Here is a 9683-nt window from a genome sequence, read left to right as displayed (position 1 = left end):
AAGAGGAACAACTGTAATAATCTGAACAATAAAGATTTAATTTAAAAAAAATAAAAGAAGCATAACAGGATCCACTGAGAGAAGACACACCTTAAGTTGAAGCAGATCTGAACCTTACTTCTCAAATAGCTTCCAATTACCTACCATCCAATTACTTCTCTGACTCCACTCCCCCTTCTTCCACTGCCACCACACTAGCCCAGGCTATCACAGCCTCTTCTGAGCTCCTATAACAGACTCCTGAAGTTCGCCAGCTTTTATTCTTGCCCTCCTCCACAGACGGGTCTTCCAACAATGTCAAGTAATCCTTTAAAACATAAACCAGATTATAAAACTCCTGTTTAACCCTCAGCTGACTATTAGAATAAAGTCCTCAGTCTTTTTAGCAGTCTTTAGTCTCTCAAGATCTCTTCTTGGCTTTCCTCTGCTCTGGAATGAAGCTCCTACCTCCTGACCCACATTAGCCAGAACATGCCAAGCACTTTTTGGCCTTTCAGGCTTTTTATTTCCTATTTTCTCTTCCTAGAAAGCTCTTTCTTAGAATTCTTCATAAGGATACATCTTTCTTGTCATTCAAGTGTAAGTTCAAATAGCACCTCCTTGTCAAGGACTTCCTAAAACCTTACTCTGTTTTAGTTCACACTACTTTTTCCTATCTAACATTTTCACATATAGAGTATCCTCCCAAAAATGTATACACACTTGGAATAATTATAAAGGTAGTGTTTATTAAAATACATTTTATTTTCAAAATTGAGCTATCAACTATTAAAGTATGTATATATTTTTTGGGGGACACACGGTATACTTGTGCATGTATTGTCTACCCCAACTCAATTCAAGCTCTATGAAGACAGGGATTTAAGTTACCTTTTTGACCTCTGTATTTCCAGCTCCTTAAAAACATAATCTAGTTACACAATAATAAATAAAATAATAATTATTCTAATAAAAGTTCTGATCCTAGAAATTATTGGCAAATACTAGACATATCCCCAATTTAGTCACTCTAATGCTTAGCTCATGCTTTGGGCAAAAGGGCAGTGTGTGACTGAGTGAGAGAAAGAGAGAAAGTAATAAAAAATGACAACTTAGAATTATTATCACCTGAGCTTTGGGAAGTTTTATGGGCTTTTCTTTTTTTCTTTCATTTTGATATCCCTGAATAAATGGTGTACTCAAGAACATATCTCCACTTTTTCTTCAAGTAGCAATGGAGTCTTCAACTTCTAACATTGAGTTTCATCAGTGAACCTGAGGGCAGCAAGTAATGGCTCTGTGCTGCCCCTTCCATGGCAGCCATAATAAATGGGGATATTTCTGAGATGGGTTGCCAGCTCTCTACTAGGCAGTGTGGTATGGCTGGAAGATCAAGTATCTGAAGGTCAGTGATTAAGGAAGTAGGCCTGGACTCCTCTTGGAGATTGCAAACAATAAGATAATCAATTTAAAACCAAGGTAAGCAGATAGCCATGGCTGCACCTGCTTTCTGCACTCTCTGGGGATAGTGGAGGGATATAACGTTATAATGTGCTGAGCGACAAGTGGATGTCTGAGCGCTGGACTTAGGAGCCTGCTGTAGAGCCCTGTACAGCGCCCTTGCCTCCAGGTAAATCAAGATTTTATTTTCAAGATGGAGAGTCCATCATTCTCAGCTGGGAATTTACATAGCACACTACAAGCGTATGTCAATCCACTGTCACCCATAAAGTACTTCAGGAAGACAACCTCTGAGTAGAAAACAGAGAAAACACAGAGAAAATGATTTAGGAAAACAAGATTTTCATTTAAGTCCTATTAAAATGTGATAAAGTGTCTTACAGTAGGAAATGAAGAAAATGATGATATCTTTTCAGTGAAATCAGCATCTTCACCAGAAGAAAGAAAACTGGAATTTCAAGAAAATTGGGTGGCTAAAACTAGTTAAGATGTACAGACCAAGAATAAGCTGTGTCAGTTAAGTTACTAATGAAGAAGTGGAGAGGCTCTAACAGCCATGGGCAAACTACGGCTTTCGGGCCGGATCCGGCCCGTTTGAAATGAATAAAACTAAAAAAAAAAAAGACCATACCCTTTTATGTAATGATGTTTAGTTTGAATTTATATTAGTTCACACAAACACTCCATCCATGCTTTTGTTCCGGCCCTCCGGTCCACTTTAAGAACCCATTGTGGCCCTAGAGTCAAAAAGTTTGCCCACCCCTGCTAGCAGGTGCTGCTTTATGAGCTGTGCTCAGCTATATCTGAGGAGAACAAAAACGGAGCCTGACTCAGTTGATAGACCAGTATGGGTTAGGTGATAAACTGCTACACCATTACACAAATGAAGAAGAATGTATAAGTGTTTAATTCATATTTTTTTACCAAAATATTTTTACAAATGACAACTTAACTAAAAGATACGTATACATTTTAAAGGGAAGATATAAACCATTAGGTCTTGCAAACTCAGAGACCTAAAGTAACCACAAAGTATGTCCTAGATTAGAATCTTCCTTAGACAAAGGCAATCTTTACCTTAAATAAGCCTGTCTCTTTCTTTTGCATCTATGATAACATTTCTTTGCAATGTCAGGGTTAACTCCCTTTTCCAGAACCCTCAGGTCATAATCAATGCACCAGGGTTGAAACCATAAATCCTCTCATTGTTTTATCATGTAAATTGTTGACTGTTAACTATCCTGTACCCACCTATGTAAACGATGTACGTGGCTATCATTTTACTTTCCATCTAATCCCAAAGGTTCCCCCCAATTTTGCTTCCTCGTACCTCCTTAATCTATCACCAAAGGATTTCATGTAACCCACTAGTGTCATCTCTTCTTATTGTAATGTGTAAAATAAGGTTCAAAACTGCTATTCTCCAGACCATTATTTCAATCCCTTGAGATTTGCTTCCTGGCAATTGTTGACAGTTTGGTTCAAATAAACTCACAGAAATCCTTCACATTGGAATGTTTCTTATGACACGTTAGCAATTGCTGGGCTCTCTGGTTACACTTAGTTGAAAGCAACCAAGCCCTATTTCTATATTTTGAGTAAGTTTTTTTCCTTGATATCGTCTACTCATTTCAACACAGGGCAGGAGGAGCCATGATGTATCATGAGTCAGCAATTGTCCATAATTTTTACTGCCGAAATCCCTAGAGCTGCCTCATATGAGATGGACCTTCCAGGTCTGTCTGTGTGACAGGCATTCTGTGGTTTTCAATCTTGGATTTTGTTAAGATTCCTTTTTCACCTTGGAGTCACTGTATTTTAATAACAGACACTTCCTCCCATTACCTGAGATGACCAGTCTGAAATCCTCTATTCCCAGTAACCCAATCCATATATAATAGTACCCAGAAAATAGGAATCTCAAGTAGACCTTGTCCTAGTAGTAGTAGATATATTTTTATTATTATATTCAGATCTTGGTTTTCAGTTTTTGGAAAACTGAAAAATGGGAAATAAGCTTAGAAGATAGCCATCATGACATAGAAGGTTCTGAGAACCATGAGACACTGAATAAAATAAAGAAACCTAGGTATCTAACTAGATATTTCTGGGGGAGTGGGGGTGGGATACAATTGACATAATGACTATGAGAGCAAAAAAAAAAAAAAAAGGATTAATGATAAAACCTTAAAAATGTGTAAACCATTAGGCCCAGAAATGCTAAATCTAAAACTGTACCCTAAGCTCTGTAAATAACTAGTTATATAGATAGTAATCACAATACCTATAATTATAAAAAATATATTTAAAACCTTAACTGTTTATATATAGGTAATTATATAAATAAAATATTCAGTAGAATACTATGTAAACATTAAAATGATATTGTAGAAATGTTTATGACAAATTAAAAATGAAAGTTTATATATGATTTTTAAATTGTCATAAATTTTAACCTTCCTAAATAGAAAAGCTTTAAACCACATTTCTTCATATCTTCAAATGTTATTATTTTTGCCTATTTAAAATAATTTAGCATTCACATTATATAACTTCAACTTTGATTTCAATTAATTTAAATCATATTTACTGTGTGTTTCTTAAGCATTTTTGTTTCTTTTAATACTGTATGAGAATAAACAAACTGGCATTTCATTCTGGTTTAAACATACTACATATTATAAAGTTTCCATATTTTTAAAATGCCTCAATTGGCCGTTTTATCTTGGATAATTTACTGTTCTGTCCTTATTACTAAAATATGAATGTCATTTTTGTAGTTACTACCCAACTCTTGACATTGCCAAATAATACTGCAAAATTACTGATTAGAAATATATGTGTGGGTGTGAATATAAATATATTACTAGGAAAAGTTAAAAAATAAATGCTGTCACAAATAAGTAATCTTTGGTGCTTTCATTTGCCATGTTCCTGTCTTTCCCAAATAATTTAATATGATATATCTATTCACTTGAAAATAAAAACATGTAAAATATACAAATTATAGCACATTTCGGGGGGGGGGGGGGGGAGGAATTGCCCATTTAAGTAATCAGTTACCAAAGTATTATGTCATTGCAACTCAATACATTCAATTGAATTGGATGGGACATCTGCCAGCTAGCATACTCTTGAATCAGAAAATGAAAATAAAATTGTTGTTCATAAAATGAGCACCATCTTATAATCCTTTATTTTATTTTTAATATTTTTTTATTGGTTTTAGAGAGAGAAACATTGATCGGTTGCCTCCCATGCACAGCCTGATCCCAGACCAAACCCTCAACCTGGGCATGTGCCCTGACCAGGAATTGAACCAGTGACCTTTTGGTGGACAAAGCTCAACCAACTGAGCCACATGGGCCAATGCATATTTTTTTATTTATTTTATAGTTGACTAAGTCATAAATGTCATGTTTGAAATTCAAATAATAAAATAAATGAAAATGCATGTGTCTTTATTAAGAAATTCAGAATTATATTCTTTATTTGATCACTTTATTGTGCCCTAATTTTCATGCCTGGAAATCCACTAAATAAGGAACAAATCATGATATAATGTTCCTAAATAAGGAATATACCTCTGAGATTGCTAATACATACAGTTCTCATTCTATTCAGAATTTAAGGAAAAATGGTCATCTTATTGGTATAAAAGTCTTTTTTTTTTTTTAAGAAGAGTAGTAAGATCATCAGGAGATGTGATTTTTGTCATTCTACAGAAGTATTCCCCAACTTTGATTATATTTATCACAATCCTTATGAAAAATCAGGATGGCACGATATAATGAATGCCTAGATTTAATTTGCATGGAAATGATTTGAAGGTTTATTAGCTATTAAAAACAACGGCAATAACAGCAACAACAAAAAAAAAAACATGTTTCAAAGGAACAGTGGAGATAAATTTTCAAATAATAGAATATGGTTAAATGATTTTGTAAATTTATTGACAGTACTAGAGGCCCAGTGCACGAAAATTCTGAGGGTGGGGGGGCCCCTCAGCTGGGCCTGCACCCTCTCGTAGTCTGGAAGCCCTTGGGGGATGTCCGACCACCAGCTTAAGCTGACAGTCGGACATCCCCTGCCTGAGCCCGGCTTCTGGCTGAGTGGCACTCCCCATGTGGGAGCGCACTACCATCAGGGGGCAGCTCCTGTGTTAAGTTTCTGCTCCCTGGTGGTCAGTGCACATCATAGTGACCAGTTATTCTGCCCTTGTTCGATTTGCATATTAGCCTTTTATTATATAGGATATGTTATGGCTACTTTTTATAACTATTCAGCTTTTATGTATTCTATTATCCATATAGAAATATTCCGATATACAATATATTCCAACTTAAGGAGTCTTCAATATTTTTGCCTCCATCAAAAGCAATACTGGTGATTATGAGGTCAAATCCATCCTTTAAAAAACTAAAAATTTTCTTCTGAGTTGAAATCTTAGCTGTCCTTACCATTTTAAAGCATTATTTGCATCTTAGTATTGAACTAAAGAGTCCTCTTGTGAAGCTTTCTAAGTCACCTACCTGTCCTTCTAAAGCTCATGATATCTTTTAGGCAAAGCTCTTATCTCTATTCTAAGATAACAGAATCATTTTCCTCCCACACATAATCTCATTAAGAGTCAATTCAGTGCAAAGTAATCTTATCACTGGCCTTCTGAGTACTGTCCATCTTTGATACATCTATATTAAGAGCTACATAGAACAATTATACTTATAATTTTAAAAGCTAAACCATTAGTATTTTATTAAAGATGCATATGATTTATAGTTGCTTTTCTTTTCCCATAATGCACAGGATATTCCTTAGAGTTTAAATATGGAATACTGTTAATTAAAATTAAATTGATATAGACACTTATTTTAATTTTGTAATGCTTAATATTCCTCCCACAGTATATAAGACTAGGCTGATACTGATTATGAAAGGAAAAAATAAGAGAGATTTAAATATATTGAGGCTCATTACAATTTTTTAAAATTTATCTATAACTAGCCCCAGAAAATACTGTATGATCAGATATCATCTATCCATGCCAAATCTGAATTGGAGAAAATTGCCAAATATTTAAAAGTGCTCAAGTCTGATTAACTTCAATTTAAATGAATAATGTTCACCAGATCATGACACGATATCAACTTATGTGTTACAGTCCAACCTGAGATAATACCTATAGTATATGGGCAAACTTCTGAAATGACCTCCCCAGTTCATTTTCAAGCGCTAATTAAAATGCTGTTGTAATTATATTAACTAAAAAATTGATAATAAATCTAAAGCATAGTATGTTTTGTCACTCTAAACATTTCACTATTTCTTCTGTTTAAATAAAAGGAGAGCCATGGGGCAATCCTATATAATAAAAGCCTAATATGAAAATTGTACCCTTGACTGGGAGTTCAACCAGAAGTTTGACCGGGATTTCCACCAGGGGGTGGGACCTACCAGCCAACCGCCCATGGCCCATCCCCCTGGCCAGCCCCATCCCAGCTGGTGGTGGTGGCAGGCAACCGAGAAAAGGGAGGCCCCGGCTGACAGCCAACAGCTGCTAGGGACCCAACCCATGCATGAATTTCATGCACTGGGCCTCTAGTATAAAATAATTATGTCTCTACTAAAAAAAAAAAAAAATATGCATTTCCAAATTTGTTCTTTTTTTAGTGTCATAAACATGAACAATATAATTTTTTTCTTAGAAATGATTCCAGAAAAGTTAACCTTTATTAGTTTACAAAGGGAAAATAATCACTATTTAATTCTTTTAAATATGGTAAAGCTGAGATGGCTTAATTATCCTTTTTATGTTAATGAGACCAGTCTCTGATTGCAAATTATAATCTGGTTAAAAAATAGTACTACGATGCATTTTGGAATTGTAGTATTTATCCATTCTGTTTGGTGATTAGCATTAAGAAGAGCAACATATTGGAACATATTGCAATTTAAGGTGACAAAAATTGCTGGAATAGTATTACATGTAGTCCTTCAGAGATTTCTCCTAGTACTTTTAATGTAAATTTTGATGGGCTATTAGTTTTCATTAATGGTGGTTTGAATACTTAGTGAAGACAACTATGTGCTATACTTTGTGCTGGGCTAATTGCCTGGATATATTTCATATATTACTGTTACTTTAATGAATAGTGTTAATGGCAATTGCAAGACTGATGGCTTGGAAAATTTATGTGGATATATTTGAAGTTCATTGAACTAAGAGGCATTGGTTAGTATACACTAAAAAGTAACATCCTTTTTGAACAATATAATTTGAAAGCAGAATTACTTAAATACATAGCATAATTATAGTGCATTTAAAATAAACTGGTTCATACATATCAAAGTACCTGTAAATGTAATGCAAGTATAACAGTAATAAAATCACTGGATCTGTTACAGAAAAGTGGTTGTAAATATAATTTTTAAGAAAATAGGGTATCATTTGAATCTTTTTAAATGATATATTATTTGCTTAACTTTACTTATATTTTGTTAAGTGAACATGCTCATATAATTCAGGTATAAATACACTATAATAATTATACAACTATTTAATATAATTGCACTGATGATCATTTATCTAACAATATTAACATTTTTAAATCTTTGAAAAATATAGCAACTGGCTTAATATTTCTAATCTCTTTAAGAGGCTCTACATTTAAAAAAATTATTCTCAAGCATTATATTCCATAGTTCATGAATGCTTTCTATTGAGTAATGTTTTATGAATATATTATCTGATCCCTAGAGATCATTCTCTCAATAATAGTCAATCTTTAAAAAAAACTAAGTTTATTTTTCTAAGTCTAGGTAATTTTAACTTGTGTAATACAATTCTATATGCATATAACTCATTCAAGTTTTTTTTTTAGAACATTTGAAGTTAAGGCAAGAAAACTAGAATTTATTCAAAGTTAATTTTGTTCTGACTATAATTAGTATTTTCTTCATATGGCTGATTTTATGGCTTAATTTTTGTATAAACATTAACCATAATAGCTTGAAATAATCATATTTATCAGAATTTCTTTTCTATTTTTATTAAAATGCATAATCATTAATAGTAACTTGTATATAATACAGTGGGAACAAAGCAGAACACATGGGGCAGAACTAATTTCATCATCATTAGTAATTTCATACACATGAAGGCTAAAAGCTTCCCATCAGAGAAATTACTACAGATTACTACTTTTAGCTCATATGCATAAATTAACTATGTATTCTCTTTTAGTAGATACATTAATGGCTGCAGTGAAACCCCATGAAACATCAGGTATTTTTTTAAATGTAGTAAAAGTTTCATGGAGGGGGAAAGTAGGTTGGATGGCCACTAAAACACACACACACACACACACACACACACACATTCCCCTTTTAAAAGCAAAAGTGTTTAAAAATGTAGTCAAATAGTAAATTTGCAATTTCATTTCCTCTTCCTTATAAGCTCTCTCTTTCTTATATGTTCTCCTCCCAGATACCTGAACAACTCAGTCCCTCACTTCAAACTTTTGCTTATCATTTCTCAGTGAAAATAATTGCCAAGGTCTTCTCCTTCTCAACCCACCTCTGCACTCCCTATTTCTTTGCCCTGGTTGAATTTTCTCCCTTAATACTTTGCACCACCTGACAAACTTTATTTCACTTATTTGCTTAAACACTGTTCCTGGGTCCCCTTCCCCCATCCCAGGGAATATCAGCACTTAATGACAGTGAATTGTTATGCCCTGCTGGATTCTAGCACCTAAATCAGTGATGGCGAACCTTTTAAGCTCAGCATGTCAGCATTTTGAAAAACCCTAACTTAACTCTGGTGCCGTGTCACATATAGAAATTTTTTGATATTTGCAATCATAGTAAAACAAAGACTTATATTTTTGATATTTATTTTATACTAGAGGCCCGGTGCACAAAAATTTGTGCACTGGCGGGGCGGGGGTATCCCTCTCACAGTCTGGGACCCCTCGGGAGATAACGACCTGCTGGCTTAGGCCCGCTCCCGGGTGGCAGAGGGCAGGCCCAATCCCTAGGTGACTGACCCGCAGCCCCTGGTCGGGCTCAGAGCAGGGCCGATTGGGGAGTTGGGGTGCCACCCCCTGCCATGCACAGAGCATGGTGGATTAGGAGGTTGTGATGCCACCCCCAGTCATGCTCAGGGTAGGGCCAATTGGGGGGTTGGGGCGCCGCCCCCTGTCACACTCAAGGCAGGGTCGATGGGGAGGTTCGGCGCCACC

General features: G+C 35.0%; 1 protein-coding gene across 1 annotated transcript in view; it reads right to left on the bottom strand.

The window, feature by feature from the left end:
- Positions 1-9683, bottom strand: part of LRP1B (low density lipoprotein receptor-related protein 1B) — a 1756854-nt gene that overhangs the window by 522945 nt on the left and 1224226 nt on the right. The window lies entirely within an intron of this gene.

The sequence above is a fragment of the Myotis brandtii genome, unplaced genomic scaffold (assembly GCF_000412655.1).
Source record: "Myotis brandtii unplaced genomic scaffold, ASM41265v1 scaffold493, whole genome shotgun sequence".
Lineage (NCBI taxonomy): Eukaryota > Metazoa > Chordata > Mammalia > Chiroptera > Vespertilionidae > Myotis > Myotis brandtii.
The sequence above is the reverse complement of the archived record's forward strand: the minus strand, read 5'-3'. Positions and strand labels throughout refer to the sequence as shown.